The sequence below is a fragment of the Thamnophis elegans genome, chromosome Z (assembly GCF_009769535.1).
Source record: "Thamnophis elegans isolate rThaEle1 chromosome Z, rThaEle1.pri, whole genome shotgun sequence".
In the NCBI taxonomy this organism is placed as follows: Eukaryota; Metazoa; Chordata; class Lepidosauria; order Squamata; family Colubridae; genus Thamnophis; species Thamnophis elegans.
In genome coordinates, this window is record NC_045558.1 from 34,917,118 (window position 1) to 34,930,567 (window position 13,450).

The following is a 13,450-nucleotide window of genomic DNA, read 5'->3' on the forward strand; positions in this document are numbered from 1 at the left end:
AGTCTTAAAAGTATTGAATAAGGTCAGCTGATTTAAGAGGAATGCATACCTCAGAAACAATTATGTGATCCACTTATATCCACTAATTGACTTGCATATGTTTTCTCTATGTGTTTAGATGTAGTGTATCTCTGTCTTTAATTTCATATATACAGATGAAACTCGAAAAATTGGAATATCGTGCAAAAGTTCATTTATTTCAGTAATGCAACTTAAAAGTGAAACTAATATATGAGATAGACTCATTACATGCAAAGCAAGATAGTTCAAGCTGTGATTTGTCATAATTGTGATGATTATGGTTTACAGCTCATGAAAACCCCAAATCCACAATTTCAGAAAATTAGAATATTACATGCAATCAATAAAACAAGGATTGTACATAGAACAATATTGGACCTCTGAAAAGTATAAGCATAAGTATAAGTACTCAGTACTTGGTTTGGGCGACTTTTGCAGCAATTACTGCCTCGATGCGGCGTGGCATGGAAGCTATCAGCCTGTGGCACTGCTGAGGTGTTATGGAATACCAGGATGCTTTAATAGCGGCCTTCAGCTTTTCTGCATTGTTTGGTCTCATGTTTCTGATCTTTCTCTTGGCAATGCCCCATAGATTCTCTATGGGGTTCAGGTCAGGCGAGTTTGCTGGCCAATCAAGCACAGTAATCCCACGGTCATTGAACCAGGTTTTGGTGCTTTTGACAGTGTGGGCAGGTTCCAAGTCCTGGAAAATGAAGTCAGCATCCCCATAAAGCTCGTCTGTAGAAGGAAAACATGAAGTGCTCCAAAATCTCCTGGTAGATGGCTGCGTTGACCCTGGATTTAATGAAGCACAGTGGACCAACACCAGCAGATGACATGGAATGTTTGGAATGTTTATTATAATTTATAGGCCGCCCTTTTCCCTGAAGGGACTCAGGGCGGCTTACAAAACACGGGGAAGGCTCCCCAAATCAACACAGACTGTGGAAACTTCACCCTGGACTTCAAGCATCTTGCAGTGTGTGCCTCTCCATTCTTCCTCCATACTCTGGGTCCTTAGTTTCCAAATGAGATGCAAAAGTTACTCTCATCAGAAAAGAGGACTTTGGATCACTGAGCAACAGCCCAGATCTGTTTTTCTTTAGCCCAGATAAGACGTTTCTGACGTTTGTTATTCAGGAGCAACGTGACAAGAGGAATACGACATTTGAAGCCCATGTCCAGGATCCATCTGTGTGTGGTTGCTCTTGATGCACTGACTCCAGCCTCAGTCCACTCCTTGTGAAAGTCCCCAACACTTTTGAATGGCCTTTTCCTGACAATCCTCTCCAGGCTGCGGTCATCCCTGCTGCTTGTGCACCTTTTTCTTCCACACTTTTCCCTTCCACAAAACTTTCTATTAATGTGCTTTGATACAGCATGTTGGGAACATCCAACTTCTTTTGCAATTACCTTTTGAGGCTTTCCCTCCTTATGGAGGCTGTCAATGATGGTTTTCTGCACAACTGTCAGGTCAGCAGTCTTTCCCGTGATTGTTATTCCTGCTGAACCAGACTGAGAGACCATTTAAAGGCTCAGGAACCCTTTGCAGGTGTTATGGCTTAATTAGCTCATTAGATTGGGACATTTTGAGCCTAGAATATTGCACCTTTTCACAATATTCTAATTTTCTGAGATTGTGGATTTGGGGTTTTCATGAGCTGTAAGCCATAATCATCACAATTATGACAAATCATGGCTTGAACTATATTGCTTTACATGTAATGTCTCTCATATTAGTTTCACCTTTTAAGTTGCATTACTGAAATAAATGAACTTTTGCATGATATTCTAATTTTTTGAGTTTCACCTGTAGAATTAATATTCTGTCAGAGTGAATTGCTTTGACTTTTAACAAGACATAAAAGATAAAAAGCCAGTCACTTCTATGATACAAGATCTGTTCTTCACTTTCTATCACAAAGTTATATGTGAAGTTAGTTTTCACTTGTCTAAAAGTTATACTGATTTCCACGAATGGAAGTATTTTTATTCCAAGGCTAGAAAATAGGAGTTTGTAAGTTCTAGTCCTACTTTTGCCATGAAAAACTGGCTGGGTGCTTTTGAGCCAATCATTTTTCTCAGCCCAACTGATGTGATAGGTTTATTATTGTGGGGAAAATTGGAAGAGGAAGCAGTTAGGTATGTTAGGTAGATAAGTAAATAAAAATTAAAACCTGTTCATCCAATTTTATCCCCAATTTTATAGAATTGTAAAAGCCATTTGCATTCATCTATAAATAGATTTCATGATTCAGATTTCAAATTAAAAACATGGTGATCAACTAATGAATGGAATGATTTAGACCATGGCTTTAGTTGAGAACTGAAATAAACTCAATTTTTACTTAATTTGATGTACAGTGTTTTAAAAACCCTAAGGTAAAATCATTATATAAATAAATAGTCTTCATTCCATCCAGTTTTTTAAAATAAAACATTTAATAATATTCTAGATACTGGTAAATGAAGGAATATATATATAAAATTAAAGCTACTGGAGTCCAACAAATAAGTGTGAGAAGGAGAATAAAGAACAAATTAATTCCAATGAGCTACACAAAGCCAAATGGCATTGCAGAGTTGTTGTCTATGATAATTCAGCACTTCAAATAATTCAGAATGACATTTTACTTGTGGTATTTTTAGCATCTTACATCTACCTAAATATAATGAATGTTTAATTTCAATGTTGGAACTATACTCATGTTGAATATTGATGGTTTAGGCGAGAAACCAGCAAGAATGAAACATGGTATTCAGAGGCAAAATTTTCCATATATGATACCTGAATATTTGTTGACAACAAAATCTATTCTGAAAAATATTCATTTTCTTAAGTTCTTTAGAAAGTGACACAAGGTCCAACTAAATATTTTTATTTATTTATTTATTTATTTATTTATTTATTTATTTATTTATTTATTAAATTCCTTGCATTTCATATAACATATGGTAGCAGTAGAAGCTGCTACCTTATGAGTGTCCTTTTGCTCTTTCTTGGAAAATATGGTTTCCTGTGTGTATCTCCTTGTTGTGGAATAATTTACTGTAGTTGCCTTGATAATAGCAGTGTGGTTCTAGAGAAAGAAGAAAACCCCATTTTTGTTTTCTGCACTGCCTGCAAGTCTTAGCATGGTTTATTAGAAAATAACATTTTTACAAACCTGCAAACTTTGATAACTCTAAATTATGTTTAATGTGTTACTACTTTTCTATACACTTTTTATTGCTCATGTGGTATAGCTGCCTGTCAATGTTTTATGTTGCATCTTGTTTTATATTGATAAAATTGATACAAGATATGTCTAGATTTTTTTTTGACTTTTTATTTGAGAGAAAGACTTTTATTCCAGGTTATTTAAAATGCATACATGATTTTATTTTATCTGTGAACAATTTCATTCACAGATTTTAATTTCCAATGGCCTTTGAATATCATTGCTAGTTAAGGCAAACACAGTTGTTTATTTATTGTATGGCATTACAGGAATGTTTTGGAGAGATGATTCCAAGTATTAAGTTTTATTTCTTTTTTCCAGCAGTCAAGAATGTTTTCAATTCTATTATCTATAGTAGGGATCACCAACCCTTTAGACCTCAGGGACTACTAAATTCATAATTTTAAATCCTGTGGATCACTAATAAGGATTTTTTTTAAAAAAAAGATAAATAGCATTTACTGCAATATAAAAAATGCAAATAATTTTTCTGTGGACCGCCAAAATTTTCTCACGGACCAACAGTTGGTGACTGCTCATCTATAGGGTACTACTTTTGTTAAAGAAATGGTGCTAATTTTTTTTAAGAGTCATAGGAACATCTTTATTCCATTTTTTTGAAAAGTGACTAGAAATATTATGGAGTGAAGTAATCTTCTGTTTCAGGTGGAGGCTTTAGTTAAGATAATGTATATGATCAGTTTTAGGACTTTACACTTCCCTAGTTTATTTGAAAAATTAACAATGCTATTAAAATTGCTAGTACTGCTTATTTCCAAACATTTGAATATGGCTTTTATAATCTGAATGCTGAATTACATTTTTTAAGAAAAAAATAATTAGTTGATGTGAGATAACAACTGTCAATTCAGTGCAAACTCTTACATTATGCTCTCTGCTCTGTAATTTATTTAATTATGATTATCAGTCTCTTGGGAGCGGCTTGAAAAGAAAGTAACTTTTTAAAGCATGAATTCACAAAATTCTCTTTAGCAAGATTTATTAAGAAGAAAGAGTAATAGTACAAAAAATTCCAGCAGGTGACCCAATTTTCATATTAAGACTTTCTATTTTAACTTATGTTCTTGAAAGTTTTAGGATGTACCCGAAGGGAGGTGATTCCCTTCTTTGATAATAGATAAATTTCCAGATGTTTGCTTCCATAATGTTGTTTGAATATTTTATGATTTTGAGAACCGGCCTTTCAGTAGCTATATTGTTGGTCAATATACTTACTAGAAATATTGTATATATGGGAGGTTAACCTAGAAATATATATCTAATGTATAAGGAAGCAAGAGAAGTAGAATATGTCTTCTTTCATCAGCAATTGCTCTGCCTTTGGAAATAAACCCATAGAAATATGTACATATTATACTGGAATCCTCCAAGTGTGGAAACTACTTTTTTCTAAGATTTCTCAGTTTCAAAAATGTATTGTTGCCAAGTGGAGAGACAAGAATAGACAGGTTATTGTTTCAGAAACATATCCAGGGAACCATTACATTCACCTAAGCAATCAACTGCTTCTTTAGATCATCACCATAGAAATTTATGAAATTTTCATTGTTGTTTTTTTTTAAGTTGTAAAAATGTACAGAACAATATCAGATTGTTAAGAGATATTCTAAATGAATAGTTTTGTTTAAAATAACTATTTGGTAAGACACAGATCATTTATTTTTCATAGCCATGTTGGAATTATTGCAAATGCATATGAATCATTCTGGTATTGCAGTCTTTTTTCATTATTGTTGTCAAATGTGGAGTATTTCATTAAGACTACGAGCCTTGCCCTACCACTTGTATCCCACTTCTTTTTGCTTGATAAATTTTATTTTGCTGTGCTTATTAACTTTTTTTTAAAAAAACCACACAGAAATTTCCATCTGTAGCAGATAAAAACTTTATTTTGAGTTTATGACTGGTACATTTCAGAAATTAAATGATATGGAATATAATTTATTTTTACAAATAAATATTGCTCTAAACTAATAACAAAATAACAATATTTGCATATTTTAACCTGAAAAGTTATTTTAGGAATATTTTAACCTTCATATGGGAAGGAAAGCACATGACATTTGAACCATGTTAATAGAAGGGAGAAACTATATTTTTATTAGTTGTATATATCCATTTATTTATTATGTGTTTGTTTATTTAGCAAATATGTATGCCACCTACCACCGACCCTCTGGAACGATCTCCCCGTGGAGATTCGTACCCTCACCACCCTTCAGACCTTCCGCACAGCCCTCAAGATCTGGCTATCCCGCCAGGCCTGGGGGTAAAGACCATAGTTTGCCCCTGCCCGAATGTTGAATGAATGTTGTTTGATCTTAACTACATACTGTATTTTTATGTTATTGTACGTCTTCCCCTCCCATAAGTTGTTAGCCGCCCTGAGTCCCCTCAGGGAAAAGGGCGGCCTATAAATAAACGCAACTACAACTACAACTATCTCATTCATGAAGTTAAGTCAATAAGTTAATATAGAAATTTTATAATCTATTGTATTGATCAGTTTGAGTATTTATAAAATCTGGAAATTTTATTCATTTAGTATAGTATTCTTTTATCATTATAATTATAGCTTTAATTATAAATAAGTCATTATGTAAGAATGGATTATTTCGCTTATCACAAAGATTAAGACATGCAATCCATTAAAAGCACATCCTATTTAAACATCCATAATAGGAAATAAATAATACATTGTAGCAGCTGAAAATCAATATGGTAGGTAATATGAAGAGGCAGATTTAGTCTTAGTAATGGTATGATCAACCTTGGTTTGTATGATTTAAAAGGGAGGGGGTATGATGTTCAGTTTAAATACAAATTAAACAAAATGTAATAGATGATATCTTAGTGCAAGGCATACAAGAATTGAATTTTAAAAATGAAATTTCCAAGAATTGGAAATTCTGTTTGCCATGATTTTTACAATGTTGCATAATTGTAATACTCTACTATAGTATAATAATAATACACAATTATGACTATTTGAACTAAAACTGCCCTTTCTGTGAAACATTTCATATTGATATCTTGTCCCAAATTTCTAAACAGTTTTTTTCTCCCGAGCTGGAAAGCATAGGCAATTTCTTTAATTTCCACTGAAAGTTTTATCTGCAATGAAGCTGCTAAAGGAATATATAATGGAAGCAATGAATTGACGTTGCAAGACTGTGTAGTAAGTGACTTTTACCACTGCACATAAACAGAGCAGTTATTCTAAATCATAGCATCAGTTTTACTCAGATAACCACTAAAATCACTACACTGTGGTCCGCTGGAAATGCCATCATCCTTCATCTGCCACATTAAGCCTGCAGAGAGCAAGCAGCAGTTGAGTCTATATTGTGGTGGAAAGGAATGAGCCCTGAACCAAGTGAAAAGATGTTTCTGGAAGAGCAGTAACCTTTTCTATGATGTGTGCTTTTTCCATTACATTTTTGACAGAAAATGATGCCAAATGATTTAATGGTGACATTTTGTTTGCTGACTTTCCTTATTTCTTATTTTAAAAAAATAAACATAACTTGGCCTACAGGGGGAATGAGTGGCCAGGCATTTTGAATCTGCCTACAGAATTTCTAATTCATATAATGATTGAATAATTATCCTGCAATGTTTTAGGTTTTTTTTTTAATTCTCTTATATTTTTAAAAAATCATATTTTTTCCTGTTATAGCATCAGTCATTTTAATAAATTAAGTTAAACATGTATCTTTTAATACATAAACAACCTACAGCATAATTTGATAAATAAGAAACTTTAAAAAAAACAAACACCATGTATACCAGACTTGTATCATCTAGTTGTAGAAACTGGCTTTCATTTTCTGATGTACATTATTCTGTAATAATGATGTAAATTCAGTTTGTGATATAAATTACTCCAGCATGGCTAATTATGGCAGTACACATATTATCCTAATCATTAACAGAAAAGTATCTGTAAATATTTATGCATGAGAAAATGAGCAAAAAAAATCTGTTTTGTAAAATATAGAAGTATATATGCATATTTTCAAAATCTTGTAAATATATAGGAAAGAAAGAAAGCAAAGGCTGATCACTTATCATTATTAGAGGATAGAAGAATACATCTTTTTAAAATTGTGTAAGTGTTGTCTCATACTATTATACACACAGATTTTCTTTGAGAACTAATAGCACATTCCCATTTTAGTTTGCACAATAGGGGCTTTATTTGAGAGGCTGTGTGGGTGTTTAATGATTAGATATTCACCTTCATCCTGCTAAAAAATGTCAGGGAAAAGTTGGGAAGAGTATTATTGTATCTCATTTTATTCATGACCTTACATTTGGTTTCTCATACTTTGGGGTTCTGAATGACTCTAATGAGCACCAATCTGTAATTATGCAAACTTCCTATTTTTTTTATTTGGAATACTATTATTGTCTCTTTATCACCAGTTAAATAAATGTAACAAATAGCAGCAGTAAATCACTTTTTTGGCTTCTAAAGATATATTAATCTGAATAACCCATTTGAAAATCTTTCCCCACTATAATTCTATTTTTTTTTTCTTTTTGGAAAAAAAGCCTTGGTAGCAAAACGATTTCTATCACAGCTATTTTTTTAAGCTTACTATAGAGTAAGTCTTCTAAATGTGCTTGACTGCAGTATGGTAAGTCTTGGTTCATCCTTCTTTGAGAACACAAGACATTGTCTTTATCCTGTGCTGTGTTTCAACTTAAAGCAAACTTCCGTCAAGTGTGTAATAGAATAAAAGTCTACTGTAAGGATTGAGATAAAGGGCTCTCTTTAATTCTTTAGTGTTAGAAATATATCTTCTGGAAGACTTTTCCGTGGCACGACAAAACCGCGGTCCACTAAAGCGCGCCCGATTAAAGCGCGTCGCTGACGTCATCAGCAGCGCGACAAGGACCGCAGAGAAAAAAGGGCGCTTTAAAAAGCGCTTTTAAAGCAAGCCAATTCACGTAAAGGTAAGGGTTAGGGTTAGGTTAAGGGTTAGGGTTAGGTTTAGGGTTACGTTAAGCATTAGGGTTAGGGTTAGGGTTAGGTTAAGGGTTAGCGTTAGGTTTAGCGTTAGGTTAAGGGTTAGGTTAAGGGTTAGGGTTAGGGTTAGGTTTGGGGGGTTAGGTTTAGGTTTAAGCGTTAATTTTATCTTTACCGCTCACAGCGTGCTTTTTTCGTCGCGCTGTGATGATGTCAGGTACGCGGTTTCGTCGAGCGCGCTTTAGTCGACCGCGGTTTTGTGGTGGAACCGACTTTTCTTATGTTGAGCATTGCTTTCACTTGAACTTTCAATGATTCCTGGACAAGGACATAATTGAAGGAATTGTATCTGCATAGAACTGTTTTCTGTGTGGAGGCTTACTTCTGCCTTGCACAAGTTCTGTAGGTCAGAACTTCTGTAGGAAGCAAAATAGCTTCCTTCTGTTCTTATAAACTAGTCAGATAGAAATATACAAAAAAAGCTTGCCCAGAACATAAAGCTATCTGATGGGCAGAGTAGATTCCATGTATCTCCCTTCCTCTTTTCATTCTTTTATAAGTTTAATTTTAAATCTGTATACACCATGTATAATATACATTGATATATGAAATGAATTAGAATCAACTGAGTGATACCCAGCTTAAATTTATGAAACAGAAATAGAATTTATTAAGCCACACATTCCATATGTCTATGTGAAACTTGGAGTGAAATCATTCTTAGCCTCAAATAATTCTCAAAAGCAGTCCACTTTGCACTAAAGTCTATAAAATAAGTCTCAATTTATAACCCAGGAGCTTCTTTTGTTAAAGAGACTATTAATGAAAGTAATCACTGGATGTGCTAATTCTAGTTGGGGGGGGGGATTTATTGGCTTAGATGGGCCATAGGCTAGAGCTGTCAAAATGGAGTATGACATTTTTTTTGTAAGAAGTAGCCAAAATTTATTAATTCAATTATTTTCATTTAGAATTATGATATTCTAAGATAAATTCACTTACTAATTAAATAGAACATTGATTCTTCATAATATGGTCTGCACAACAAGGCTGATTCTGTGTTTTTATTTAATTGCTCCCTAGCTTATTTTTAAAATGCTTCTGAGTATTTCTAATTTGCTTGGTTGCTTCATTATTTGAAGTTTCATTCCCTTTCCCCTTCAGTGATAAGTGAAACTCTGAATTAACTCTATCCCATGACCTTTTCCATTTTCTAGATCCAATTATATTACTGTTTCATTGCTTGGCTGCCTTTGAACCAAAACAGCACTACGGAAAAGTTATGTGTAAATATTATGTTTACATAACTGAAGAAATCAGTTACTGTGGTTCAAAATTTAATTACTGATTTGGTACATGATGAACTAAATACAGTATTGGTTTCAATAAATATTACATTAATGTACAATATTTTGGGAATAAAACAAATAATCACAAGCAGATGAGGTCATTCTACTTTATTATAAAGCTACATTGACAAAATCTTGCAAATCTGAAAGTACAAGTCTTCTCATGTCTCATTTACAAAATAAGAAAGGAAGAATTCTTCCTTCGCCCCCACTACTAGCCAAATGTAGGCTATGCTATTTTTTAATTAATCATTCCCTTAGCAGCATCTTTTCTCCCAGTCTTCCCACATACCATTATTCCCAGTACTCTAAAACATGTCAATCCAAAGGTTTCTAATAGTTGCAAAGTTAATAAGCAGTTTCTGAAAGTAATTAGAAAGGGAAGTGTGCAAACCCAGTGTCCTTTTAAAGGAACTGTTCATGTTTTCAGCAAAATTATTATTCACTCAACTTCCACATCTTTAAGCACGATAGAAATGACTGTCTTGAGATCTCCTTGTGTGGCACAACTATCTGGAATGCTGGTAGATGATCTTAAATCCTCTCTTTGTCCAGGGAAAAATTACAAAGAACTGATCTACTTGCTGGATCTTCATTCTTCACAGTTGTTGGATTAATTTTTCATGGAACCATCTTCAGTTTATAAGAAGTCCTAGATTTTGATCTTTAAATATATATATATATGGTGCGGAAAATGCTAGAGGAAGAGGCAGAGATTCTTCTTCTGATGCTACATTGGCCCCATCAACCCTGGTTCAGGGATCTCATGACTGTCTCTGTAGCACCTCATGGCGCATTCCGATGCACAAGCTCTCCCTTTCACAAGGATCAATCCATCATTCAGATCCACATTGGTGGCAGCTCAATGTATGGAAGTTGAGCGGGAGGTGCTAAGAGCATACAGTCTGTCAGACAGTGTCATTAAGACCATACAGGCTTTGCGATGCGAGTCTACGACTCGCATATATAACGCTACAAGAACATCATTTGCTAGGTGGTGATCCACCCACGACATTTTACCACTATCGGCCTCTCTGGCCAATGTCTTAGACTTTCTTCAACAGGGCCTCATTAAAGGTCTTTCGCCAAACATGTTGAGACGTCAGGTGGCGGGCGTCTCGATGGTCTTTACTGACAGGTGAGCCCATCTCTCATCAGACACACATTCGATGATTTCGCGACCAACATTCATATTCTTACCATTCATAGGTACCCAACGTGGGACCTAACTAAAGTTTTAGACTTCATCACCAAGGCTCCATTCGAGCCCTTCTGGACCGGCTTACTGAACGGCTCACTACAATACCTCATTCTGAAGGTCACCTTCTTGATCACAGTCACTTCAGCGAGACAGATTTCTGAAATTGCTGTTTTGTCTATTCGAAGCGACCTCCGCATCTTTCATGCGGACAGGGTGGTTCTCCATCCTGATCTAGCATTCACTCCCAAAATAAACTCATCCTTTCATAAGATTCTGGAACTTGTTCTACCAAATTTTTGTCCCCACCCTAATCATAGATTAGAACACAAGTGGCATACCCTAGACGTCCACAGAGCTTTGCACATTTACATCAAACATATATTTTCACTTAGACTTCTGAGGCCTTGCTAGCTTCTCTTGGTTCTAAGGTCTCTTCTTCAACTGTGGGACGTTGACTTAGAGCCTGCATTTCTAAGACATACAGGGCAAACAATCAGCTTCCACCACAAGGCATAATGGCTCACTACACCCGGAGTGTGGATTTATGTCCTGGACTACGCAGGCCTCCGTAGAAGAAATTTGTAGAATGGCCACGTGGTCATTCCCTGTCCCCTTCATTTGCTATTATAAAATAGATCTATATGCTTCAGCAGAGGCTGCATTTGGAAGGAAGGTTTTACAATAAGTCCATTGTTTGGACTCCTCGACAGGGACAGGATCCCTCCCATAGCATGGGCTTGAGTATGTCCCTATCTGAGTGCTATCTCCACCAATCGTGGATAATGGACATTGGTACTTACCTGATACTCATTCTCACTGCAGGTGGAGGTAGCAGTCAGCCTCACCTTATTGTTCCAGTCAGGATTTAGTCCTTAGTAAGCCTAGGATAGGCTTCCCTTTCCTTCTCTTTCCTTTGCTCTCCACCATTATGTCAACTACACGTCAGTCTACAGTCCACCTTCGTCGAAAGCTGGGAAGGAGCTACACGGAGAATGGTTTTATCAGCTGTAGACTCAGCCTATTGGATACTGGACAGAGTTAACCCTGTCTGACTGCTATCTCCACCTGCAGTGAGAATAAGTATATCAGGTAAGTACCAATGCCCATTTTAATCTGAAAAATTGATTAACAACTAATATAAACATGAAAATACCTTATTTAGTTACTTTACAAATTAAACCATGTGCAGTTTTAAAATTCCCAAGTGTTTTTTTTATTATTATTATTATTATTTATTTAATTTGTATAGTTGCTCCTTTCACCAAAAGCAGCTCTTGGAAGCATACAACAGAACTAAACCAATGAATAAATATGTAAAACCATTATCATAATTATAAAACATATATGTGTGTGTGTGTGTGTGTGTGTGTGTGTGTGTGTGTGTGTGTTTTATTTGTGCTGATAAATAAAATAAAGGGAGACTGTCGTGATGGACTCTTGTGACGAGCCGAAGGACAGATGATGGAAGCAGTTGGCTTCCTCCCATAATTGGGGCTTACCAGGGGTTGTAAAAATCATATATATATATATATATATATATATATATATATATATATATATATATATATATATATATATATATATATATATATATGTTGTGCTGATAAATCTATAGATCTATACTAGTCTCCTTTTATTTATTTATCAGCACAAATACAACACAAATGTAACAAGGCAGCAGTAAAAATATTGGGTTTCTGTCGTGATGGTCTCTTGTGACGAGCCGATAGACAGAGAATGGAAGCAGTTAGCTTCCTCCCATAATTGGGGCATACCAGGGGTTGTGACACTAAATACATACCTACTTCCCTGGCTCAGCTGATAAGGAGGAGGACCTTGTGTCTTAGTGGTTAACACATCTGCCTAAGATGTAATACAGCACAGGTTCGAATCCCAGTAAGGGTATGGCTAGCTGATTGGGGCGTACCAGGGGTTGTGACACTAAATACATACATGTGTGTGTGTGTGTGTGTGTATATGTATATGTGTGTGTGTGTGTATACATAAAGTACAAGGAATAAAAATAAATATGAATTTCCTATTCTACAGTTTTAGATGAACATTTTCATCAAAAATATGCTATCTAACTCTGAAAAAACATTTTTTTAATTATTGGAAGGTTTGAATTTTGCATAAAATTATAGTGACATAGATATACAAATTGTAGTCACAGTTTTCTTCAACTTTTCAGTTAGGTAGGTCTAAGTCTTCTGTGCCCCCAAATTCATACTTAGACTTCTATAGAATGAGTCTGTTCTCAATATCAAGATAATTATGTATTATAAACAGAAAACAGGCCAAACTGTTGAAAACATTTTTAAGGACATGAGCAAATGAAGAAGATTAAAGAACAAATTTATTATTTTATTAAATAAAAAGATGAATGGAGGTGTCTATCAAACTCTCTTTCTGAAGAGAGATTTAACCTAAATTCAGATTTTTTTAAAAAAAAATATCTCAAATACTTTTTAAGATATATGTAGTATTGAACCCCTTGATTTGACTGTGACAAATAGCATTTAACTGTATGATTGGCCTGGCGTGGAAAATAAAACATTGTTTTAATTTAATAGTCATTCGGAAAACAATATTATTTAACATTAATATTTCTCATCTTAAATATACATGAATGTATCTTCTGTTTTTAGGGCTTAAATCTTTT

The 13,450-nt window shown here is 34.6% G+C and overlaps 1 protein-coding gene across 3 annotated transcripts in view; it reads left to right on the plus strand.

Annotated features, from left to right (window-relative positions):
- Positions 1–13,450, plus strand: part of PHF14 (PHD finger protein 14) — a 155,701-nt gene that overhangs the window by 78,118 nt on the left and 64,133 nt on the right. The window lies entirely within an intron of this gene.